The sequence below is a fragment of the Telopea speciosissima genome, chromosome 4 (genome assembly GCF_018873765.1).
Source record: "Telopea speciosissima isolate NSW1024214 ecotype Mountain lineage chromosome 4, Tspe_v1, whole genome shotgun sequence".
NCBI lineage: Eukaryota > Viridiplantae > Streptophyta > Magnoliopsida > Proteales > Proteaceae > Telopea > Telopea speciosissima.
Window position 1 is genome coordinate 48,471,929 of NC_057919.1, and position 27,565 is coordinate 48,499,493.

The 27,565-nt window shown below is 39.2% G+C and overlaps 1 long non-coding RNA gene and 1 pseudogene across 1 annotated transcript; one reads left to right on the forward strand and one right to left on the reverse strand.

Moving 5' to 3' along the window:
- The window catches only part of LOC122660250, a 104,373-nt pseudogene that overhangs the window by 49,182 nt on the left and 27,626 nt on the right, over nucleotides 1-27,565 (forward strand).
- LOC122660251 lies at nucleotides 8,359-27,299 on the reverse strand. The gene is made up of 3 exons (XR_006332655.1): nucleotides 27,196-27,299; nucleotides 9,626-9,633; nucleotides 8,359-8,369 (listed from the first exon to the last, which is right to left on the reverse strand). It is a non-coding gene; the product is annotated as an uncharacterized LOC122660251 (long non-coding RNA).

A 27,565-nucleotide genomic window follows, 5' to 3' on the forward strand; every position in this document is an offset into this window, starting at 1 on the left:
CTTCCCTGCTGGTCTGAGCCCTATGATTCAGCTTGTGGGTGGGATTCTGAAATCTAATATGGTGTTAGATTGAATCCATTAGCTGGTTCCACCTTAAATGGATCACGTCTGCTAATCTCTGAGGTTCCACATCGAATTGATGTATTGAAAGTGCTAGCCGGATGAGTTTCATTGTGAAACACACTTTTGGTTATGAAAATGGAATTTATAGTGTGTTCGTGTTTGTTTTTTAAGTTTCTATTTCAATTTGAAATTATGGTTTTAGTTGTATGAATATTCTGTCTCGCAGGACGAAATATTTGTAGCAAGAGCACCTGGGAGGTTGGATGTAGTGGGAGGTATTGCAGATTACTCAGGAAGCCTTGTATTACAGGTCAACCTCTCTCTCTCTCTCTCTTTCATTGCTTCTGTAGTTTGTGTCTATCAAGGAAACCTTCTCCAGATGTGTTGTCTTTTCCAAAATGCAGATGTTTTTTTCCCCTCAGTTCCATGGAAAATGGATTTTGGCTGCCTTGTTTGTTTCTGTCTTGAAACTTCAATCAGTGTCCCCTTTCTATTCTTTTCTTGTATTTTTTACTTTTCATAAACAATGAGCTTCTTTTATTGGGTTCCATGTGTAGCAAAAATTTTTTTTTTTTTTTTTTATGCATAAATAAAATCAATTGTGATGATTGTACAATGCATACTTGTCAATGGCCTCTTCTGAATTAGCAGAAATTCTAGATACAGATAGAAGGGGGCCAAACCAGTAAACATCTTATTACAGTGTGACTCGGTTTAAGTTTGATTTTATCATATCATTTCCCTCCAGTATTTATTATCTAATATTTTAGCTTGTCTGTTTAAATTTCACTACCTCAAGAAGAATTTTCATATTTAGTTCCCATTATCTGCACAATTCTAAGAATTTTCTAAACCTCTGTATTGTGGTCCACTCTGCAAAGAGGTTTTAAATTCTCATTGTTTCACCAATCATCAGTGGGAGTGTAAATATCATGTTAACCGAGACATTTCAATATGTAGATGGTTTAATACTCCTTGTTTCACTGATCATCAGCAGCTGAAGTGTTTCTTATCTGAGAAGCCTATTCTTTTAAGCCAATTTAGTCCTCCTTAACAAATTGTGGCGTCTCACACAATTAAGTGTTGGTTTATCATTCACTGACATCTCTTATACAGTTATACCTCGTTGAGTGTTTAATCTATGTCCTCCCCCCCACCACTCCCCGGGGGGCCTCCTATCTCCAACTTATCAGCCCCTGAGCCACACACCCTGAATTTAATTCTTCCTTTTTGAATCTCTTTCCATTGTAAAACAAGAGATAAATGAAGCATATACACAAAACAAATTATGGTATTGAGAAGATGACTCTTTCTCTCTCTCTCTCTCTCTCTCTCAGATGCCTATTAGAGAAGCCTGCCATGTTGCTGTTCAGAAGATTCATCCAAGTAAGCAAAAACTATGGAAACATGCACAAGCTCGGCAGCTTGCGAAAGGGCAAGAATCAGCTCCTTTGCTACAAATTGTAAGTCACTCCTGTTTTGAGGAACACTGTTTATTTGTCTATTCATTATTTTGTAGAAGACAATTTTCATTTTGTTATTATTTCTATTTTAAGACTCATTTATATGGTTTTGTGATTATATCTTACCATAACCTTGCATATATATGCATGTAGATAATCTTGGCTTGGCTCCTGATTTGAGCCACATTCAAGGTTACCACCATTGGATAGATAGGGAGGGAACCTTCTGTATTGTGCATGTCTAATTTGGAGTAATGTAGCCAATGTTGATATTAACGGGAAAAAAAAATAAAAAAACACTTGTATTGAACTCGTTAGACAGGATATGGAGTTGTAGAAAACAATGGAGTACTTGAATATTGATGTAGAAGGAGGAATGAAGAAGAAGATATGATTAAGCATCCCACCTAGCCTCGATTGGAATCCCACTAGCCATTAATGGTATCCCACCACGTAACCCCGCATCTCACTGCAAATTTGAATCTCACAAAGTAAAGAATAGGCTCATGCCAAAATTTCATTAATCAAATTCGTGTACAAGGCTGTAGCCGCTTACAAACTTATATCGAAGACCCAAAAATAGACTCAAATACTAAAAAGGAAAGGCCTAACTTAATCCTAAATTAATTAGGTAACATAAAGTAACTAAGAAACTAAAATAATGAAAGAATTTGAATCAAAACAGGACAGGACTGAATAGAATCCTAATCCCGTCTAACTAAAACATTTAATAACCATTAAAATAAACAAATAAAGACACTTAATTAACTAATCCCGTATGCCTAACCTCTACCCATGTTATGAGCCCATTAAAGTGGCCCGTTACAAAGAAAACCCATTGGATCAAAGGCCTAACACGTACATTACTCAACCCAAAGCTTATTTCCAATAAAATAAACCCATTTAAGTGATTTATCTGTATCAATTATCCCCGGTTTGAAGAAACTCGACCTCGAGTTTATCAAAGCCAAGGTACCAACTCCATCTTCAAACCATAATAGAAATCTTGCAGCTCGGGGATGTTAGGAATAAAGTCTTCAACCCAGGGAGTTTCCTTGTCGAAGAAATGAGGCGGTAAACACAAATTCTATCTCTTCAATAACAGCATATTGGATCTTGACAAGTTTTCTTGACTTCGTCCTCACTCTTGGCCTTATCTTCCACAACTACTTCAAACTCTTCCTCTTTGACCTCTCCTGCACAGTCGTCCATGGTAATCTCCAGGGAAGTGTTAGAGTTTATGTAATAAGGGTACTTTAGGAACTAGTTTGTTGTTTAGTTGCCTTATATTGTAATTTGTCTTTTTTACCTTTTACCTCCCTAGGGAGGTGTAAGTAAATTCTTTTCATATTATTGGTGAAGTAATTTAAGTGTGGTGGAGACAATACTCCAACACACAACATTGCACCATCTTCTTCTTCTACATTCATCTTTATCCTTGTTTCCTTGAATTCCTTAACTTCCAACTTGGTATCAGAGCGCACTTTGTTGGATTGAGAGTCGAGTTACCTTCTTGTTCTTTTTCTTTCCTCTCTTTGGAACCCTAGGTTACAACGGGGTTCCAAGGAAGGGATTATTATGTGAAATGCTTGAAGATATCTCGCAAGGAGCATAAATGAAGACCATGAAGACACCAAAAGAGGATTTTATTTGAAGAAATAGGGTTTGGAGCTCAAATCAAGTAACCCCTTGATTGGTAATTTCTTTCTCTTCTTCATCTGGCTAGTATTGGAGCTGGAGTTTAGCCCACTTGGATCGCCCTAGGGTACCCTCATGGTCTCGTTCCATGTTCCTAAGAGTTGTTGCTCCACAACTTTTCTTTCTCTTAAATTATATGGTACCGCCAGCCTCTATTTCAGTCTGTTTTGCTTGTAAAGATGGACTGTGATATTTCCCGCTGCTTGGTTTTGGTGAGTTGTGTTGTTTGAGCTTCTCATGTTGTTGTATGATGTCATTATACTTTGATTATATGGTGGAGGTGGATTTTGTTGAATTATTTGCCTGTCTTGCTTGCTGGACTGTAATTACCAGTGTTTGAAAGGCTTTTTGGGTTGAGCAGTGACTCCCCATTTAACTTTGGTTGTTAACTCTACTTTGTGAGTATATTTCTTCATCATGTCTGGAAGCATTGACACTACAGAGGTTCTCTCGAGTGCTACTTCTTCTACTCAGATGGTATTTGACAACCTGAATACCCAGATTTCCATTGTGAAGTTGGACAATACCAACTACTTGGACTGGCACATTCTGTGAAGCTTTCCCTCCAATTAGGGGGAAGCTCGAGTATGTTAATGGCACCATTAAAGCCCCAAATCCAACCGACCCAACATATCTAAAATGGGAAACTGAAAATTCTACGGTTATTACTTGGCTGATCTTCTCTATGAAGCCTAAGATTGGGAGACGATTTTTAAGGAAGGAAACTGGCAAGGATATCTGGGATAGTATTTCCAAGACTTTTGACCGTGTTGGTGATTCGGCTAAGGTGTATCAGCTTCTCCAAAAGATCCTTACAATGAAGCAAGGGAATAAAACTATTTCTGAATTCTATAATACTATGATAGGACTCTGGGAAGAGTATGGTTATTATAGGGATCTTCAACTATCTCACCTAGAAGATGAAGTTAAGGTTTGCTGAACTCTTGAGAAGGAGCATGTTCTTATTCTTCTTGGTGGCTTGAACCCGGAGTATGGGCCAATCCGTATACAAATCTTGGGCATATCTCCTCTTCCATCCCTAGATGAGGTGTGCAATTATTTGCAGAGTGAGGAGACTCAGAGGGTGGCCATAGAACCTACTTCCTCCCTTGATCCATCTTCTCTTTCTTCTAGCTTCCAGAGAGATTGGCATGGTGGTGGCAAATGCCAAGGGCCACCCTGTGGAGATGATAGAGATAGGCCCAGATGCAACCATTGTGGGAGACCTGGGCACACTAGAGAGAGGTGTTGGGTTCTTCATGGCCATCTTCCTGGTATACATGGTGGATCTACCAGTGTGCGTGGTGGCCATAGAGGGGAGCTAGAGCACATTCTTTGATGACTGAGACTGATACTCCAGAGACCCACCTAACATACAGGCTGATTCTAGCTTACTCACTAGGGAGGATATTGCAGCATTTCACAGGGTCATGTCACAGTTTGGAAGCTCATCTTCTACACCTACAATGTTAGATTCCTCATCATCTTCAGACTAAGACTGATACTCTGGAGTACCCACCTTTCTTTTTTCCGCCTCCACAACCACAGCAGTAGGGTTCCTTTTTTTTCCCTGCCTCCCTTCTTTCGCCTCCCTTGGTGGTGAGTGTATCCCACCGAGGGCCCTTTTCCTCTTCTACTATGTAGTAAAATCTCCCATTACTCTTGGAAAATTTTTATGTGCTTCTTTTGTGAATGAAGCATTATGATATTTTTTCTTCTTCCCTGCGGCCATGTCTAATGACGAAAATTCTGACATCTCTTCTGGAATCTGGACAAGGGGGACCTCTGTGCATCGTGAGATGGATTTCCCTAGTTTCCAGAATAACTTTGTTAAACTGGATGGCAATAATTACCTCATGTGGTCGAGGTCTGTTTTGCTTGCCATTGGTTCCCATGGTTTGAACGGCTATCTAATGGGTACCACTGTTCATCCAATTGTTGTAGGGAAGGCCCAGGATAAATGGGATCTCGATGAGTGCCTGGTGATGTCTTTTCTACTCAGTTCTAATGATCCTACGATTTCTCAGAGTTATCTGTTGTTGGAGACTGCTGCCGATGTCTGGAGTGTTGCCAAAGAAACTTATTCTAAGGTTGGTAATGCTGCCCAGTGCTACGAACTCCGTCGAAAGATACATAAGATGGAATAAAAGGATCTTTCTCTTAGCCAGTACTACAATGCCATGAGAGGTATCTGGCAAACCTTGGATTTCTATGGGAAGTTTACTGCTACATGTCAAGCTGACACTATTATTAACCGCCAATGGGAAGAAAAGCTTCGGGTGTATGATTTTTTAGCTGGACTGAACATGGAGTATCATCCCATTCATGCACATGTCTTGAATAGGGATCCCTTTCCAACCCTTGCCCAGGCATATGCTATTATTGCTTCTGAAGAATGCCGATGTGAGGCTATGGTACACCCTCCTACTGTGAAGTGTGCTACCCTTTATACAGCTCCCTCTAAAGGGGCTTTGACTTCCTTTGCGGCTTCTCCTACTATTCAGAATCGTGGTTCTGCTGTGCCATCTAGGCGACCTCCTGTTAAGTGTGACTACTGTGGGAAAGAGCGTCACACCAAGGATCATTGTTGGAAGCTTCATGGTTGTCCACCTGAGTCTCGGGGGCATGGTCAGCCAAAATCTAGAGGAAGTGCTGCCCATTAGTCCATCTCTGAGGATGATTCTTCTAGTATACCTCTCTCTACAGATGAGATGACCCACTTGCGGAGTTTGATGTCAAGGCTGGAATCTACTACTTCAGCACCTTCAGCCCATGCTTGTGTTGCCTCTGCCACTACAACACCTTCCTCTGCCAGTCCTTCTACAGGTATTCTGTTTTGTGGTCAGAGCTCCTCTGTCAAATCCACTTCTTGGATTATTGACTCTGGTGCTACCGACCACATGACAAGTTCTCCAAAACATTTTCCCCAGTATTATACATTAGCTGGTAATCATAAAGTTCGGGTTGCTAATGGATCTTTTTCTCCTATATCTGGCAAGGGAGTTATAAATTGTTTACCTTCCCTTTCTTTATCTTCTATTCTTCATGTCCCACATTTTTTTACTAACCTGTTATCCATTAGTAGCATTACACATGAGCTCAATTGTAAAGTTACTTTCTTTCCTTCTCACTGTGTCCTTCAAGACTTGGAAACGGGCCGTACGATTGCATGTGGTAAGATGGAAGGTGGCCTGTACCTGTTAGAGCAGCCTCCTACTGCATTATCTACCGTGGCTTCTCTCCCAGGATCTAGATCTAAAGCACTTGCTGATTTACACACGTGGCATCGTAGATTAGGACACCCACCGCTAAGAACTCTTACTAACTTATTTCCTAGTTTTTCTGAAGATTGTAATTTGAACAATTTTCATTGTGATGCTTGCATTTTTGCAAAGCAAACCAGATCTACATACCCAGTGTTGGATAATCGTAGTTTCATTCCTTTCAGTTTAATTAATTTTGATGTGTGGGGCCCTGCCCGTGTGGTTTCTTCTTCTAGTTTTCGTTGGTTTGTGATTTTTATTGATTGTTTTAGTCGAAAAACTTGGGTTTATTTAATGCACCAGAAGAGTGATGTTTTTTCTATTTTTCAGCATTTTCATAGCATGGTTTCAACACAGTTTGATGCTAAAATCAGAATTCTAAGGTCTGATAATGGCACTGAATATTCGGTTGGGGCATTTCAGTCATATTTTTTTGCCCATGGGATTGTTCACCAGACTTCCTGTGTAGATACTCCACCTCAAAATGGAGTAGCAGAGAGAAAAAACCGTCATCTCCTAGAAGTTGCTCGGTCTTTAATGTTTGCTATGAATGTCCCTGTTCATTTTTGGGGTGATGCTATCACCATGGCGGCCTTTCTTATTAATAGGATGTTGTCTTGTGTTATTAATAATAAGAGCCCCATTGAAAATCTTCTTGGTAGTGTCACTTTCCCTGTTCCACCTAAAGTTTTTGGCTATGTTGCTTTTGTTTGGAATCATTATGTGCATGGGAAATTAGATCCGAGGGGTCTTCAGTGTATTTTTTTGGGATACTCAACTACCCAAAAAGGCTATAATGTTACCATCCTTCTTCTCGGAAAATTTTTGTTTCCATGGATGTTATTTTTCAGGAAAATGTTCCCTTTTACTCTATCGCTCTTCAGGGGGAGTCTGTTCACCAGGAAGAGGTCCTTCAAATTCCCATAGATCTGCCTTGGGAAGAAGAGGATGTTCTTGAGGATGGGGTTACTAGTCAGGAACAAAAGCAAAGTGAGATTTCTGTTCAGGGGAAGACTCCCGTGTCCTCTACTATGCCCATTGAACCCATTATATCGCTTAGTAATGAGCTAGGTAATGGAAAAATGGTTCAGGGAGATGAGTCACTTCTGACATATGACAGGAAGGGAAAGCTCGACCAGAATAGGCCTACTACCATCTTTTCTCTAAGATTGACTGCATCGGTTCGAAGTTCTACTACCTCTGAACATTCTGGTAATCTTCCATCTGTTCTTCTTTCTGATTCAGATCCTACTCTTGACCTTCCTATTGCTGCTAGTAAAGGTAAGCATAGTTGCACTTAGCACCCAATTTCAAATATTGTTTCTTATGACTCATTATCTCCTACCTTTCAGACCTTTCTTGCTTCCCTGTCCTCTGTTTCTCTTCCTAACTCTTGGTAGGAGGCAATGGCACACTTGGATTGGAAAGAAGCTATGAAGGAAGAGATGAGAGCCCATGATAAAAATAACACGTGGGATTTGGTTCAGCTTCCACTGGGAAAGAGAGTTGTAGGGTGTAAATAGGTGTTTGCAGTTAAACACAAGGTTGATGGGAACATTGAGCAATACAAAGCTAGGATGGTTGCTAGAGGCTTCACCCAGACGTATGGAATTGACTATCAGGAGAACTTTGCTCCAGTGGCTAAGATGAACATTGTGGGGGTTCTCCTATCTTATGCAACAAATCAGGGATGGAACTTATTTCAACTTGATGTAAAAAATGCATTCTTGCATGGTGAGTTGACTGAGGAGGTCTACATGGATATTCCACCAGGATTTGATTCTCCAGAGACTCAGGGAAAGGTGTGTAAGCTCAATCAAGCTCTTTATGGGTTGAAGTAGTCTCCCCGGGCATGGTTTGGTAGGTTTCATAAAGCTATGGTCTGCATTGGGTTCAAGCAGAGGAATGCAGATCACACTTTAGTCATTAGGAGGACTACCAAACATGTGACTATGTTGATTGTAGATGTTGATGATATAGTCATTACTGGGAGTAACCAGGAGGAGATTGATTCTTTGAAAAAATTTCTGGGCACTGAGTTTGAGATCAAAGACCTGGGGAAGCTTAGGTACTTCTTGGGTATTGAGGTTGCCTACTCTAACAAAGGAATCTCATTATCTCAAAGAAAGTACACCTTGGATCTATTGTCTGAGACAGGTATGTTGGGGTGCAAGCCAGTAGACATCCTTGTTGAACCTAATTGTCACCTTCGGCTAAAGGAAGGTGAACCTGTAAATAGGGAGCAGTACCAACGACTGGTAGGACGTTTGATTTACTTGTCCGACACTCGTCCAGACCTTTCTTTTGTAGTAAGTCTGGTAAGCCAGTACATGCATGACCCCTATTCTACACATTTGGATGTTGTCTATAGAATTTTGAGGTACTTGAAAGCTGCTCCAGGAAAAGGAATTTCTATTTCTCCCTATGGTCACATGAAAATTGAAACATATACAGATGCAGATTGGGCTGGATCACCTGATGACAGGCGTTCTACTTCTGGCTATTGTACTTATGTTGGGGGGAATCTTGTCACCTGGAGGAGCAAGAAGCAAACTGTTGTGGCTCGTTCTAGTGCAGAGGCCGAGTTTCAGGCTATAGCCCAGGGTATATGTGAAGCTCTTTGGCTTCAAGGTTTGTTGCAAGATCTTGGGATTGAGGTTGAGATGCCTATGCGGTTGCACTTTGACATCAAATCCGCAATCAGCATTGCTCATAATCATGTTCATCATGATCGAACAAAGCATGTGGAGATAGATCGTCACTTTATCAAGGAGAAACTTGATAGTGGTCAGATGTGCGTTACCTTCGTTCCTTCAGATGATCAGCTTGCAGATGTTTTTACCAATGGCTTGAGTCCTAAGTTATTTGTTTCTATTGTTAGCACGTTGGGCATGATAGATATATATGCACCAACTTGAGGGGGAGTGTTGTAATAAGGGTACAAGGGTAGAACTGTCATAAAGGTATCTTAGTCTTGTACTCTATTCTGGAATGTTCCCCTATTCTATTATAAATAAAGCTGGCCTGTGTCACATTGACACAAGTCATTCTCTCCATTCTAATATTTCATCAGTAAGAAATTAGAACTCTTAAAAATTAGAAAACAACTCCAAATAGGAAACAAAATTCAACTAGGACACTACTACCTCCCTACATAGCTATTTCTTACCAAATAGTATAAATAAAAGATTACATATAATCCTAAAAAAGAAAATATATATCTAATTTTTCCTACTAGACCCAACCAAATCTAGATCCTTTTCGTGGTCTGTATTTGATAGGATTTGAACCCGGTCTACAAAAGCAATACTCCATCACTCTTATTTTACTAGTAGGTCATGCTATTTGTTTTACATCTATACTTAGCAATGGATTTGATGTCCTCTTTAATTGGAGTATTTCTATTCATAAACTAATGTGTTCTGTATTTTATCTCCTACTTCGTCCATCTCAGGTATCATATGGATCGGAATTAAGTAATCGTGGACCAACTTTTGATATGGACTTGTCTGATTTGATGGATGGTGACAAGCCTATGTCTTATGAAAAGGCAAACAAATTTTTTTCCCGAGATCCATCCCAAAAGTGGGTCATTCTTCTTCTTGACTTCAAACTTTTTCTTTTCAGTTTAAGACGACCAGTTACTAATAAGTGCTCCATTTCAGGTGGGCAGCATATGTTGCTGGGACAATCCTTGTTTTGATGACTGAGTTGGGAGTTCGTTTTGATAATAGTATCAGTATGCTGGTATACCCTCCATTTGTATTCACTCTGATTATATTCTAATATTTTTGGACGTCTGCAAGAATGCTAGTCCAATTTATGCAGGATATTTCTAGTTTATTGCTTATTATTTCTTAAATGGTTCTTTTATAATTTTATTTGGAATGGAACAAAACTAAACTTATAACCGGTCTGACCTATGTTACAACAATGCGGACATGCATTATGCATTTGTTTGAATTATATGATAACTGCAGTGATTTCTATGTGTAGTACATTGCATGTACAAGAAGAGCTCGACAGCACAAAGCAGAACTAGAATCATTTTACTACAAGAAAAAGTAAAACCACTTTGCACTAAAAGATGCTCTATGGTGAATGAAGAGAAGAAAAAAGAGGGAGGTGGAAGTAGAACATGTGTGGGAGAGAGTAGACTTCTGTCCCCTACATTGATTCACTTGGCCAATAATTGGAGAAATTACAATTGTGCCCCACATACTAACATAATCTAGTAAAGGAAGGAAAAAGGATTAGAAGGTTAGAAAAACACAATACAACATAACACATTATGTCATAATACCCAAAGTACCCTTATTACATGAACTCTAACACTCCCTCTCAAGTTGGAGAATAAATGTCATACATTTCCTACTTGCACAGAAGAGTACTGAACTAATGAGGAATAAGCCTTTTGGTGAAAATGTCAGCCAACTGATCACCAGTCCACTTAAAAGGAGTGCATATGTGGCCTGAGTCAAATCTTCAATTTGATGAAGTGCTGATCTACCTCAATGTGCTTGGTCATGTTGTGTTGCACAGGCTTGTGGGCTATACTTATGGCAGATTTGTTATCACAATAGAGTCTCATAGGTGCCTCAGTATCAAACCCCAACTCTAGGACCAGCCTTCTTAACCAAAGGAGTTCACAAACTCCATGTGTCATAACCCTAAACTTTGCCTTTGCACTACATTGGGCCACCACAGACTGTTTTTTGCTCCTCCATGTGACCAGATTACCACCTTCAAATGTACAATAGCCTGTTGTAGACCGTCTGTTAGAAATTGAACCAGCCCAATCAGCATCAGTGTAGCCCTTTATCCTGAAGTGGTTGTACCTGGCTTGTAATAGTCCTTTCCCTGGGGTAGACTTCAAGTACCTGAGAATGCAGTATATGGCATCCAAGTGCCCACTTTTGGGGGCATACATAACTTGACTTACCACCCCAACTGGATATGTAATGTCTGGGCATGTCAATGAGAGATAGATCAGCTTCCCCACTAGCCTTTGGTACTTCCCTGCATCAACAAGGGATGGATCACAATCTTCTCCAAGCTTGTAGTTTTGGTCAATAAGAGAGTTGTTGGTTTGCAACCCAACATTCATGTTTCTTTCAACAAATCAAATATAAACCTCCTTTGGCAAATATTTATACCCTTCTTAGACCTTCACACTTCAATCCCCAAGAAATACTTCAAGGGTCCAAGATCTTAATTTCAAACTGTTGGGCCAAGTATGACTTCAGTCGACATATCTCAATTCTGACATTTCCAATCACCACAATGTCATCTACATAGACAGTAAGAGCTGTGATGGTACCATTACCTCACCAGGTAAAGAAAGTGTAGTCAACTTGACTGGGAATACCTATTCTTAAGAATGGCTGTCTAAATTTCTCGTACCAAGCCTTTGGGGACTGTTTGAGGCCATATATTGCCTTTTTGAGAAGACACACTTTCTCTTTAGCTGAAGGGAACCTGAAACTGGGGAGAGGTTGCATGTCCGCTTCCTCTTCTAATTCACCATGGAGAAAAGCATTCTTCACATCCAACTGATGCAATGACTAATCTTTATTAGCTGCCAGTGATAAGAGAACTCTTATCGAATTGTGTTTAGCTACAGGCGCAAATATCTCCTGATAATCAATTCCATACACCTAATTGTATCCTTTGGTCCCCAACCTGGTCTTTTAACTCTCAACAATACCATCTGATTAATATTTGATTGTGTAAACCAATCTACGCCCAACTAGAACTGTTCCCTTGGGAAGATTAACTAGCGTCCATGTATAGTTCTTCTCAAGTGCCATCATTTCCTCAGACATGGCTTCCTTCCACTTTGGGTTAGACATGGCTTCAATGACATGCTTGGGAATGGAAGTGGAGGAAAGGGCAACATAAAAGGCAACACCTGTAGGAGAGATAGCATCACAGGAAACAAACTTGGCTATTGGATCAGTGCAAGCTCTCTTTCCCTTTCGAATAGAAATGGGAAGATCTAAATCAGGAGGAGGTGAAGAAGTGTTACCTGATTGAGAGAGGTGGATCTCATGATGTGGATCCAAAGAGGACTCTTGGCAGGTCTTCATTCCCTTTCTTTGGTACACAAGCAACTCCTTATTACCAGAACTCTCTGAATGATGAACAACCTCAACAACATCCACTTCTTTATGTTTCCCAACATCAAACAGAAATGGAGGAATGGGTAACGGTGTAGGGAGAGGGGTGATATCAGCAGCCTCTTTACTCCCATTATTCTCCCCCTGAAGAGGATGTAGAAGTAAAAAAAGGTACAGATTCAAAGAAGGTGACATCTTTAGAGCCTGGAAGAGGGATGGTAACACTTGTATCCTTTTGTAGAGGAGGAATACCAAAGGAAGAGGCATTTGAGTGCTTTGGGATCAAGTTTAGGCCTAAGAGATTTATTAACATGGACATAACACACACCCAAACACCTTGTGGGGAACAGAGACAGCAGGGCCCTGAGGATACAAGGTTTCCAAAGGGGATTTGGAACCAAGGAGCTTAGTGGGCATGCGCTTAATTAAGAAGGCATCAGCAAGGAGGGCATGAGACCAAAAAGTCTTAGGGACATGCATGCCAAATAGTAGACTCTTAGCGACTTCCATTAAATGGCGATTTTTCCTTTCAACTACCCCATTCTGTTGGGGTGTGTCAACACAAGCAAGTTAATGGATAATGCCATTGTCAATTAAAAAAACAGTTTTGCAGTCCACCGTACATGTACTCACCCCCTTTATCGGAACGGACAATTTTAATTATAGTTTCAAATTGAGTGCAAATCATCTGATAGGATTTTTTTGTTATACTTCATTAAATATCTAGGCGGACCAAGAATAATCACCAACAAATGACACAATGTAACGATAACCAACAAAGCAGTGGGAGTAGGACCATATACAACAGAATGCACAATATGAAAAGGAACAATGGATCTATTACCATGTTATAGATAAGACGAACGACAATGTTTGGCAAAGATACATGGTTCACACTGAAAACCATGAGAAGCAGGAAAGGAAGAAAACAGTTGTGGTCAAGGTTTAAAGTATCGGTATCGGGTATCGTATTGGTCGGGTGATTTTAAGAGACGTATTGTATTGTATCATATCGAAGATACGTATAGATCAGTGCAGAAACGCATGAAAATGATCAAAACACAAATGTAAATACATTTTTGGACACAAAAAACAATATAAACAAGCAATATATGTCATATATCATGTACATACACTAAGAATTGTGAATAATGTATAACCAGACAAGTGCGACACTTCTAAATTGTTATAAAAGATGAGATTTCTTACATGCAGAGTCATTCTATTGCCATGAAGAATGTCGGGGTGGATCAAACTCATGTCTGTAAGGGTCTTCAAGAATAAGAGCAACTAGGATGATGTTGTGTACTGACCGAACATAAACACAATACTGACTCTTAAGGAAGCCATTTTCGGTTTTGGGTGAAAAATGATGGATTTGAGTTCAAATCTTTGCAAATGTATACAAAGCATGCATCTAATAGTTAGTTGAACCTATTCTCCTTGAATCATAGCAAAAAAAAAAAAAAGAACAAAAATGCAAGATTTGAAGCAAAAGATCAAGTTTTTTGAAACAAACCTACCTTTTCCCTTCAAGTGCGATGTGGATCCGACCCGAACCAACATATTTTGTGGCGCGATCCGAAAAATTTGGGGGTTCTGGTTCGTGTTTGGTGTAATATATGAAAAAAGGCATGTGTATCAATACGTATCGATATGTATCTACCTTATAGAAACTCAAATATTTTAACCATCTCTGTATCAAACTTAACCATGTTTCGCAAACAATGTTGACAACCTCAACATTGTTTACGCTTATGCACCCCAAATAGGATTAAATGAAAGTAATAAGTGCCAATTTTGGGATCACATGGATGACTTAGTGCAGGGTTTTGGTCATGATGAATCGATTATCAAATGAGGTAACCTGAATGGACACGTTGGGAGTGATCGTAGAGGCTATGAAGGTGTCCATGGAGGTTTCGGGGTTGGGGACAGAATGAGGAGGGGACCTCAATCTTAGACTTTGCGGTAGCTTATGATCTATGCATTGTGAACACTTTCTTTGAAAAAAAGAGAGGAGCACTTAGTTACCTACAAAAGTGGAAATCATACCAGTCAAATAGATTTCTTAGAATGTTGTATGAGGACTATAAGGTTATCCCTGGGGAGAGTCTAACTGTCCAACATAGACTGGTGGCCCTAGATATGTGCCTCAGGGTACAGAAGCATAGGAGGAGGGAACCTATGTATCCTAAGATAAGATGGTGGAGATTAAAAGGGAGTCCCTACGTACATTTACCGATAATGTTGTCCAACATGGAAAATGGGAATTTGAGGGAGACACTAATGTGATGTGGAACAAGATGATGACTTGTATCAAGAGGGTCGCCAAGGAAGTCCTATTGGAAGCGAAGGGTAGTCGTCAAGCCCCTAGGGAGACTTGGTGGTGGGATGACAAGGTCTAAGTAGCCATCAAGACCAAGAAAGAGAGTTTTAAGACATGGCAACAGACTTAAGAAACAGAAGATAAAAAGAGGTATAATGAGACCATAAATGAGGCTTAGAAGATTGTGCGGATGGCTAGGGCGAATAAATATGAAGATCTCTATATTAATCCGAACACAATGGAAGGTGAAAAAGCTGTCTATAAGATAGCTAATATGAGAGAATGGAAGAGTAGAGATTTCAACTATGTGAGATGTATCAAAGGGAGGATGGAAGAGTGTTGGTAAGGGATGAGGACATTGTGAAGAGATGGAATGAGTATATATGTGAACTATTAAATGGAAATAGTTCGAATACAAATGACCCGGATGATTGCATTATTCATCAAGACAACACATGTCATAGATATGTACGAAAGGTTGGTGTAGCCGAAGTTAAGGAAGCATTAAGAAAGATGAAAGTAGGCAAGACTCTGGGCCCAGATGAGATCCCAATAGAAGTGTAGAAGGCCTTAGGAGTATGTAGAGTATATTGGTTAACTAAGTTGTTTAACAAGATTATGAACGCAAGGAAAATGCCATATGAATGGAGGACAAGCATTGTAGTTTCGATCTACAAAAATAAAGGCAATATTTAGAGCTGCAACAACTATAGAAGCTTAAAACTAATCAGTCATACAATGAAACTATGGGTGAAGTTTATTGAAGCCTGTCTTAGAAAAGAGACTCATATCTCGAACAACCAATTTGGTTTTATGCCAGGTAGATCCACGACAGAAGTTATTTACCTACTAGGGAGGCTTATGGAAAGATACTAGAGCTAGCAAGAAGGATCTCTGTTGGATTATATGGGCCAGAATACCGTGGGGGGTATTTTTTAATGTTTTATTTTTATTTCTAATGTGGGTTTAGTCCCACATTGCTCACATGTAATTCTGTCTTTTATTTTCATCAATATAAATACAGGCTTGGGGGTGATCATTAATCATCCAAGCATTCTCTCATATTCTGTTTTGTTAACATGGTATCAGAGCCACTTTCTGTGATCTTGGTTTTCAAAACCCCACCACCTTCCATTGTTTCTCTCTTCCACCTTCTCCCACTCGATCTTCTCTTTCTCCTTTCCTTCTTTTTGGTTTGCTTCTCTTATTAGGGAAGATCTAATGAGGTGATCATACGATCTAGATGCTGCCCTCAATTCCACCTCTTCAACAGATGGTTTAATCAAGTTCGATTGCTGCTGCCCTTGTTCCTACAATTTTTGGAGATCTCCCCTCCTTGAAGATTAGCTTCTCCTTTGCCTTGGAAGCTGTTTTTACCTATTGGAGATTGATCATAGCAGTATTGGACAGCAGATACTACAGCAATTTCAAACTATTTGAAGTCTATACCCAATATCGATCTCAATTCGACTTTTATCGATTTTTGGGTTTTCTGTTCTTTGCTTGGGCTAATATTTGGAGATCTCATTCATACTACTACAAGGAGGACTCGACATTACTATCAGCCCCTTTCGAGTTTTGTTTGAAGACCCCTAACCTTAATCAATCTTCTATTTCAGGGTTTTTTTCAAAACCCTAATTCTTATCCATTTTTGGGGGATAGGGCTGCTTGTTGCTGCTATTACTTTTAAAGCTTTTTTGTTGCCAAGAGGATCATTTAACCTTATTTTTAAGGTCTTTTACTTCTGATTTGCTGCTAAGGATTATCTTCATCATGCTAGACTCTGATGTGACCATGGCTACTTCTGGAGGAGATGGTTAGTCCAGGACTGAATTCCTCCCTTATGCTGCCTCCATTAAACTTGATGGCACCAATTATCTAATGTGGGCCAGATCTCTCTCTTTGACTGTGGCTAGAAAAGGACTCAGTGGCCATCTTCTTGGCACCTCTAAACAGCCCACTGAAGAGGGCCCTTCTCAAGCTAGATGGAATGCCAATGATGCTATGGTTATGTCCTTTGTTTTGAACTCCATGCCTCAAGTACTCTCCAGCCAGTACCTTCATAGCCGCACAGATATGGGCTGCTGTTAAGGGAACTTATGGACAATTGGGGAATGATGCACAAGCTTATGACATTCGGAAGACGCTCCATACCACTACTCAGAAGGAGTTGTCAGTTACCAAATACTATGCTGTCCTCAAGAGCTTATGGCAACAATTGGATCACTATGCTCATTTTCAGCCCTGTACACCTGACGACATTACTGCCTATTCCAAGTATGTAAATCAGTTACGGGTTTATGATTTTTTGGTTGGTCTTAATGCTGAATATGATCCAATTTGAGTGCAAGTTCTTGTTCGGATTCCTTTCCCCATAATGGAGCAGGCCTTTTCTTATGTTCACACTGAAGAGACACGTCGGGCTGCTATGATGTTGACTCCTACAGTTGAGAGATCAGCCCTACAGGCCGTTGGTTCCAACTCTTCTACTACTACTGAGAGTAGTGCTTTTGTTGTTGCTGCTCCTGCACGTGAGCCAATCAAGTGTGATCATTGCAACAAACCCTATCACGCTAAGGCTCAGTGCTGGAAATTACATGGGAAGCCCGCTGTTTTTGAGACCAAACGTGGCCGTGGTAAACCTAAAGGCGCAAGGCTAATCACACTGAAAGTGTAAGTACAGCCCCTACTACTGAACTGGTTTTCTCCCAGGAAGAATTTCAGGCTCTCAGGTGTATGTTACAGACTTCCACTGCCTCTACTACATCTACTGCCAGTTATTCCACACCATCAGGTTCTCATTTTGCCCGTTCAGGTATTCCCTTTGCTGGTCATTGTGCATCGGTTGTCTCTACTCCCTGGATCATCGACTCCAGTGCCACTGATCACATGACATGTTCTTCTAGCCTTTTTCATACCTATTCCCCTACTTCTGGAAAGGATAAGATTAAAATAGCTGATGGGTCCCTCTCATCTATTTCTGGGAAAGGATCCATCAGTTGTTCCCCTTCTCTTACCTTGTCTTCTGTGTTGTATATTCCCAATTTCACTACTAACCTTCTATCTATTGGTAGTATTACAAAAAATCTGAATTGTAAAGTGACCTTTTTTCCATCTCATTGTGTCTTTCAGGATCTGGACTCGGGGAAGACGATTGGATCGGGTAAGGTGCATGGTGGATTGTACCTGCTTGATGGTGACCCACTTGTTACACAGGCTTTACCTTCTCAACTAACCTTCTATCTATCGATCCAGGGAAAGATTTCCAAAAAAAAATCTGCCAACACCGAAACCTGAAACTGAATGCTCCTCTTAATCGAACTTCAAATAATAACCCTGAATCGATAAAAAAAATCCACGAAAGTTAGACCTAGTTCTTCTTATATATTCATGAACTAGTCTCAAACATCCTCCAAAAATCGCAGCATAGGGTGTTGCAGCCTCTTCAAACCAAATCCACGAAGAACTTCAAACCTGGAGAAACTTTAGATCGCAATTCCTATGATAATCGAGAGTGATAGTGTTAGAATATATGTACTCCAAAATACCGTGGGGGTATTCTGGTCCTTTTGGGGTATTTTTATGTTATTAAGTGTACTTAGCTTATGTCGGCTATGTGGGTTTTAGTCCCACATCCCCTAGCTTAGACTATTTGCAATTTCCCCTCTATTATAAATAGAGGGGCTTACCTATCAATACAACAAGCCATTTCATTATTTTATTCCCTCTCTCTGACCCACGGTTCAACCAACATGGTATCAGAGCTGGTCTGATCTAGGTTAGAGAGAAGAAAAAAACCCTATTTCTCCCTACTCCTCCATCGATCTCTCTCTTCTTCTCCCTTTCTTGGTTTTCTCCTTCTCCAGTTCTTCTTCTTCTCAGCCTATAAAGGGGCTGCACTAATGAGGTAAACTGAGAATATCGAAAACTTAGTTGCTGCCCCCCCCACCTTCCTTTCTATTTTTTTATTAAAAAATCTGCTCGAACCCTGCTGGAGCCACATCTGCGATTTGGAGTTCCCCTTTTCTTTGGAGATCAGATCTCTATCACCTAATGAAAACTGATCCTCCAATTTTGGAGCACCCTATGCAGCCTTTTCCAGCCCTATTTTGCCCTATTCCAAAACCTAACTTCCCTTTTTTCTCTCTCCATCTTTTATTAAGTTTTCCAGCCATAATCCCCAAATCGATCTCACCTTGTCAGGGTTTTTTTCAAAACCTTGACTCCAATCGATTTTGGGGCTTCCCTTGTCAGATGCAGCTAATTTTTCAGAGATAATTTCCTACTACTACCAGCCTTAATCGACCTCAGTTTGGCCACTATCTGATGGCTGGATTTATACCTACAGCAAAACCTTCTCAACCTGCTATTTTTGGTTACCTGTTAAAACCCTGACTCAAATCGACATTAGGGTTACAGGTTTCAGTTTTTGCTGCCTTTTTGGAGAGATGCTTACTCCACCTACAAGGATCACTCGACCTCAGTTTCAGCCTCTTTCCAAGTGTTTGAAGACCCCTAACCCCAATAGATCCTACAAATATCGATTTTAGGGTTAGGGTTGATTGCTGCTATTGGAGTTTTTTGGAGGTGTTTCTACCATCAAGAAGGACATTCTACTTCAACTATTCCTGGCTTGAAGAAGGTCTATTGCACATGATAGCTGCTGCCCTATTTTTCTGTAATTTTTTGGTGTTTCTCCCACGTGAAGATCAAGTCTCAATTACCAAGATGGTTAGTTATTCGAACTGGAGATCCATTCCAGCAGTGGTGGTCAGCATCTATTACCAGAAGACATCACCTTTGACAAGTCATCATCACTTTGTTGAAGCCCTCTTCCCTACAATCGATCTTCCCTTTCAGGGTTTTTTACAAAACCCTGACTATAATCGATCTAAGGGTTAGGGCAATCCACTATTGCTGATTTTTTTAGAAGAGTTTTATAAACATCAGAGGAGTATTCAGCCCCTATTTCAGCATCATTCATTAGTTCTTTTTGGAAAAATTCAGGTTCATTCTTATGGCTCGGTTTCTCCAATTATCAACCTATTTTTCTTACTTGTTCCTAACTTCCTATATGGCTGGCTGCTTCAACTACCTATGGATCTGTCTGGTTATTTATCTTACATTTGCTGGTTAGTTTGAGCTTTACTACCTACATGGCTGGTATTATTGTTTGGCTTCTGTAAGCATGACTGGTTGATATGTTACTACTGCCTTTTATGTGGTATACTGCTGCCCTATTATTGTGACTGAGTTTTCTTCTATTGGAGATCGAATTTCTTTCATTCTTGAAGACTCGAATCTGCTATCTTGGAGATCAGTTTATTTGGGACTACAACAGTGTGTTTCACAGTTCTTGGTTGCAACTACGAACCTATTCAGTTATGTGAAGCTTTTCTGGTTCATATCTGGCTCACCTTGGAGCTTGAATCCTAGCATTGTTACTAATTCAGATCTGATCCAATTTTTGTTGAAGCTTCAACAATCCATTGCTGTCCAGATATCTTCGTTTGTTCTTTTAAGCATGTGGGAGTTTATACATTGGGGTTTTTTGCACACTTGTTCCTCCTTGTTTGAAGATTGATCAAGCCTTGAAGAATGGAGCTTTCCTTACTTCAAATTAGATCTGTGTACTTGTTAGATTTGAATATTGGAGTTAAGAGTTTCTCCCCTGTAGGAGTTTCCATCAAAAGTGTTTGTTTGATCGTTTGAAGATGGTTGGAGATTTATATGTTGCATTACTTACTCCGTACTTCATTATCCCACTGCTTTTTTCTTCACCACCTCCCAAACCATAACTTTGGCATAACCCATAACCACCTTGGAAGTTAATGGTATTCTCTTCAATGCCATTTCTTCTTTTTCCATTACCCTTGGCAGCTCTTGGAAAATTCTAGAATATTATGTTTTGCCCTATATCTTCCATCATCCCTGTTATGTCCACATGTATTACACGTGAGGGGGGGATTATATACAGTATACCTGCAGCCATTGCAGAAAGCAGAACTTGCAGGAATACTTGGTGCAAAACATAGAAGGTCAGAGGTTTCACCATTGCCAATGGGTATCTACTTTGTTATTGGGTTGAGTTTGCCGCAAGGGGGAGGTTGGTCTTAAAATTTTGAAGATGTTTGGTTATTGCCTGCCTATATGAGGTTCTACAGTTGTGTTATTTTTTTTTGCTGCTTGCTCTTTACTGCTGCCTGATACATCTGCTTGCTACCCTAGTCACTAATCTTCAAGATTGTCAGTCCGAGATTCATCACTAGACAGCTGCTGAAGATTGGTGAAAGTTTACTGATCAAGTTTGCCCAAGTTTTGAAGATCTAATTTTACAAGTTCTTGAAAGTTTATTTGGGAGCTGCATTCATCTTGAAGTTGGATTCTGGTACAACTTATCTTTTCCCATTTTATTCAAGTTGGGCATTAGTACCTTGTATGTGCCAACTTGAGGGGGAGTGTTAGCATTGTTATGGAGTTTTTTTCTTTAGTCCAAGCTGGATCTTCCTTCTTTAATATTTGTATAATCCAGCTTGAGGGGGAGTGTTAGAATATATGTACTCCAGAATACCGTGGGGGTATTCTGGTCCTTTTGGGGTATTTTTATGTTATTAAGTGTACTTAGCTTATGTCGGCTATGTGGGTTTTAGTCCCACATCGCCTAGCTTAGACTATTTACAATTTCCCCTCTATTATAAATAGAGGGGCTTACCTATCAATACAACAAGCCATTCCATTATTTTATTCCCTCTCTCTGACCCACGGTTCAACCAAAAGATAGAGTAGATCTTAAGGAATTAAATTGATTCTTAAGAGCCTAGCTCTGATACCATGTAAATATCAGTGAATTAGATGAAGAAAAGAGAGAAAAGGAAGAAGAAGAGACTAAATTGCAAGCTATTGGGGAGAATAATCTATCGTATTATTCTCCCCTATTTCTTATATATATGATAGGGTAACCAAAATACAAAGAGAGGACCAAAAGGTCCAAAATACCCTTACATAAACCCTTCTCGGTATTAGTCCAGATGCTAATACCGAGAACCATATTCACAACTTCTAACAGGTTGCACCTATGGGATCTCCATATGGACTACAGACAGACACCGGTGCCTCCATGCAGGATGAGATTGTAGCATTTCGCAAGGTTTTGAGCTCCTTTCTACATATGCAGTGCCAGATTCTTCGGCTTCCACTTTGCAAGGCTCTACATCTGGTCCTTCCACTACCTCTACGTGGATCATTGACTGGGCGATCCAAATGGATCCTATCCCAGCTTCAATGGCAGCCTGATGAGAGATTTGGGCATTTGAAAAAAAATCTGGCGGTAAAGGGAAGAAGCTGCCAGAATTTTGTTTGAGCTTCAAAACCTCTTTATCTTCATGTGAGCCCTCCTCTTGAAGTTCCAATGAGCTTCAAACATGTTCATATCATGGTTTCTTCAAATCTTTTCACATAGTATTCTCTTCCTTGGAACCCCTTTGTAACCTAGGGTTCCAAAGAGAGAGAGATGAAGGGACAAGAAGCAGACTCGACTCTCAAACCAACAACCAAGTTGGAAGTTAACAAATGTAAAGAACAAGGAGAAAGACGGAGAAAGAGGGTTGAAGGAGATGAAAGAGAAGAGAAGAAGAGAGTAGAAGAGAAGATGGTGGAATATTGTCTGTTGGAGAGATATCTCCTCCACACCTAAATTACTTCATTAATAGTATGAAAGAAATTACATACGCCTCCCTAGGGAGGTAAAAGATAAATAAAAAGAAATTACAATATAAGGCAACTAATTAACATTCTAGTTCCTAAAATACCCGTCCTACACAAACTCGAACAAGGAGAGGTTATAAGGAACGACATGCGTAGTCTAGGCCTTATATGACCTCGGATAGAGCCTATTGGAGGTCAAGGATCTAGGTTGCCAACCCCATTTATCCGAGATTTTTCTTATTGGGCTGTGCCTCTTTCCTCTTACTTTCATTTCTAATTTCTCACTTTCCATTTTTCATTTATTAATTTCTGCATTTCTTCATTCCTCTTACTTTCAGTCAGTTTTCCTGACTTTGTTTTGCAAGGATCCATGTAGCCAACCCCATTTAGTTGGGATAAGGCTGAGTTTGTTGTTGTTATGCTAAATTTTTGGGTCATCAGCATTGATAGAGGAAATGTCATTTATGGCACATAAGATTGTTACATGCAGAAATTTATGTAACAGTTAGTCCAAAAGTATATATTTATGGCATCATAATCCAATATAGCCAAAGGCCTGCTAGGTCATCCTCTTCTGTAGTTCTGTATGATTTGCCGTTGCTTCCATGTAAACCTTTTTAAATTTTCTTCTTTTTGCAATTCTATCTTATCCTATATTGCTCTGATTATGATAGATTCAATTGGTTCAACCTTCAAAGAAGTTATTAGTTACATCTGCAGCCCATTAGTTGTTAAACAGCTCTGATGTTATCCCTATACCTTTCAGGTTTCTGCTGCAGTTCCTGAAGGCAAAGGTGTATGTTCTTCTGCATCAGTGGAGGTTGCTAGCATGTCTGCAATAGCCGCTGCTCATGGTTACTACACTCTTCTACACTGCTTAATGAGCTTCAATTCTGTTATTTAAAAAAATATATATTTTGGTTGATTATTTCACCAGAACTAGATTAAAGTTGTTCCACCTAAAACTTTTTTTGTTCTTACAAGTGTTATTATAGTTTTATGAGAACTGGATCAAACGTAATCATATGTCTGTTCTACCTAAAATATGGTGCACATTTATGTATAAGTATGGTCTTATGGATATATGCATAAAATATATCTAGGTACATGCATGTAATTAGAGTGAAATATAAATAAAATTGATGTGTAAAATGTATATAGTCTTAGACTGAAAAAATAACATACTGATTAACTGAAAACATAAAGAACAGCACTGCTCTATCCGTTGGGATTAAGAATTCAAGTGTCATAAGCAATTCTAGAATAAATTAATTTATATTCGTCAACATGTAACATTGATTTGTGAACCCCACTCAGATAAAACCTCATTGAGTGAACCTATTAGTTTGACTCCTGAAACATTACAACACGGATTGTAAATAAATCATCTAACTGGTCTTAAAAATGCTAGTAAGGGAAAAGCTTCTCTAGATAGCCCACCTGGAAAGTAATCTCTTGATGGCCCACGGATGCCTGGTCGATCATTGGATCTGCAAGTGATGGGCTCACTTTAATGATTGGAGGAAGAAGATTCTAATCTGAAGGCAATATTTGGATCAGACCTGATCTCTCCGATCTAATGGGCAGATTTCAAAAGATAAAATACCAGACCTAAATAATTGATTTCAGGAATAAAAATCAGAAATAAATATCCAAACTATAGAATTTGATGAGGTGGCATGGTGGAGAGAGAAAACTCTTCTAATAGCAACAACCAAATCAAAACCAAATCCCATCCATTCTATTCCCCTCATTTGTGGGGATGGTTACATATATATAGAAACCCAAAACCAGAAATAGATCCATAAAAGATAAGATTAAGCAGAATAGACTCCACTAAGGACTCAACTTTCTACTCTAAATAAGCAACGAAAATTAATAGAACTTTTACGAGCCTAATAACAACAGGACTCTTGTAATCTTGTATAGTTAAGATAAATTTGTACTTTAGACATGGGATCCACAAATATAATAATAATTTTCATGCATCCCTTTAACCCCTCCAATTTTGGGCTTTATAATTTATCTCAATACAATGATAAAACCGCAAACTAGACCCAACTCAAACCTATACTAAAATTTGAATCGGCATTGAACAACACTTTATTTGACTTGATGGCAATCCAACACATCTCATAAAAATCAGCAACAGTCTGCTTCCAAACGTCCAGGTTCTGTGGAGGAAGAAGAAAATCAACCATCACCGATCTCTTTACGAACAATGCCAAGTGGTGTCTCTCTAATTGGAATCTTTTATTGGGGCTCCATATCTTCAATTAGACCATCAACTAATTCCTCTTGTGGATGCACTGGTGATGTCGCTTCAATCAGCTTTAAAGAGCTATCACGGTGCAACCCTTTCAAGACAATAGTGTGTAGTAGATGAGAGGGAAATACATGACATACTTCTGTTCCATCCAGTTTAAAGAGCTATCATGCTGCATCCCTTCACGATCAAGGACATCTTTTCCACATCCATGATTGACCAACTATGATGACATGTTTGGGAGAAGGAAATACATGACATATAGCTCCATCAAAGTAGGAAGAAGCTGGAAATTCGATGAAAACATCACTTTTAGATTCAATCAAGGGGCAAGATTTCGAAACCGAAATATATCACTGAAATGACACCAAAATATGGTACCAAAATTCGCCAAAATGGTTGAAATTTACATTGAAATATGGTCCATTTCAGTGAAAAGATCGAAACATTGAAGATCCCTAAATTCGCATGCCATTTCGTTTCGACTAGTGTTAAAACTGAAATATTTCATCAAAATGTCAGTATTTTAACCGAAATTTTGAACTATGGATTCAATGATCATCTCATCTGTCATAGAAAACACCTCTACCACAGACCGAAAAACAAAATTCTCACTGTCCCTCATCTACGAATAAAACGGCAGTTCTTCTATTTGGCAAGCAAACTCTAGTCTTGAAAACATAGGGTACCCATGTCCAGGTTAGGCTCTGATACCAAGTTGATGTAGGTCGATTGTTGGATCTAAAAATCACTCAATGATTGGACGAAGAAGATTCTAATCTGAAGGCTATATTTGGATTAGATCCGATCTCAGATCTAACAGGCAGATGTCAAGAGATTAAATACCAGACCTGAATAATTGGTTTCAGGAACAAAAATCAGAAATAAAATATCCAAAATAGATTAATAGAAAAGTTGATTAGGTGTCAAGGTGGAGAGAGAGAAAACACTTTCAGCCATAAATGGTAACTACCACATCAAAACCAAATTCCGTTCATTCTATTCCCCTCAATCGTGGGGGTGTTTACATATATAAGGAAAGATTGGAAACCCAAAACCAGAAATAAACTTCACTAATAACTCTTAATTTTTTTTAAATAAACAACCAAAATTAAAAAAATCGCCTAAAATAACTAAAAGTAGGACTCTTGTATAGCTAAGATAAACTTGGACTCTAGACATGGGGACCACTAATAAAATAATAATTTCCCATGCACTCCCTTAACCCACCTCACTTTTGGGCTTTATAATTCAGTCCATTACAATGATAAATCTCAAAAACTACGGCCCAAACCAAACCTATACAAAAACCTTCCCAAATTTAAACTGGGCCTGCATTACCCACCTTATTTGTGCCATGTGGAACAGTGATATAGCAATCATGGAACTAAAACTCGCGAGATCTCGGTTTTTTTAAAGGTAGAGACGAGATGGCAGCCGAGTTAAAAAAGTGCAATATCTTGGGTCGAGATCTCGACTTGGGTCGAAATCGATCTCGACCCAACCCAGCTCTTTTTTCCTTTAAAGACTTCCAGAACTCGACACATCTCGTGAGTTCTCTGTCGAGTTCTACTGAGACTGCCATTTTGGTATACAGACACCTATCTATGCAAATCTTGGTATACAAACACAGGACATACACTTATATACAGGACATCTACTGAGACTGCCGTTTTGGTATACAGACACCTATCTATACAAACCTTGGTATACAGACATAGAACAGACACTTATTTATGCCTAATATCATTTAAGCAAATGATTTTACTCAAGATATTATTCATAAATAAGCAAATACCCCCTATTTGAATCCAATAAAAATAGTTAAAAAATCAAATTCCAAAAGGAAAAAAAGTCAACTCCCCAGTTCACGAACAAAAACTGGATTTTCAGCAATAGGTGCAATTTTCAGCTTTCTAATGCTGGGGTTTTTCTCAAATCAAAAATCTTAATATGGTAAAACATTGCTAAAAACCAAAAATGCGTAAAATATTCATTTTGTTTTGATGTCTAAAAAAATATTTTCATTCAAAGCAATTTTGACAGCATTCGCACACATCAAATTAAGTTTGACTGGTACATAACTCCTTCAATATAAATCAGATTTAAGCAATCTTGGACTTGTTGGAAAGCTTTGTGTCGTAGCTGCTCATGGTTATTTTGGCCGATTGATCTTCCAATATGTATGCTAGTTTCAACAATTCTCGTTCTCTACATTTCTTCCTAGCTGTTTGGCCTATAGTAGGTATCTGGTTCACTGCTTTAGGTATTAGCACCATGGCTTTCAACCTAAATGGTTTCAATTTCAAACAATCTATAGTTGACAGTCAAGGTCATGTAATTAACACTTGGGCTGATATCATCAACCATGCTAACCTTGGTATGGAAGTTCTACATGAACATAACGCTCGCAACTCCATCTTAGTGTATACGAGTTGTTGAAGTTGAAGGAGCAATACCGCATTTCTTGTTTTATCAAGAGGGTTGGTATTGCTCCAACTTTCCAACGAGTCCAAGATTGCTTAAATCTGATTTATACTGAAGGAGTTATGTACCGATCAAACTTAATTTGGTGTGCGCAAATGTTGTCAAAATCGCTCTGAATGAAAATATTTTTTTGGACATCAAAACAAATGAATATTTTACCACACTTTTGGTT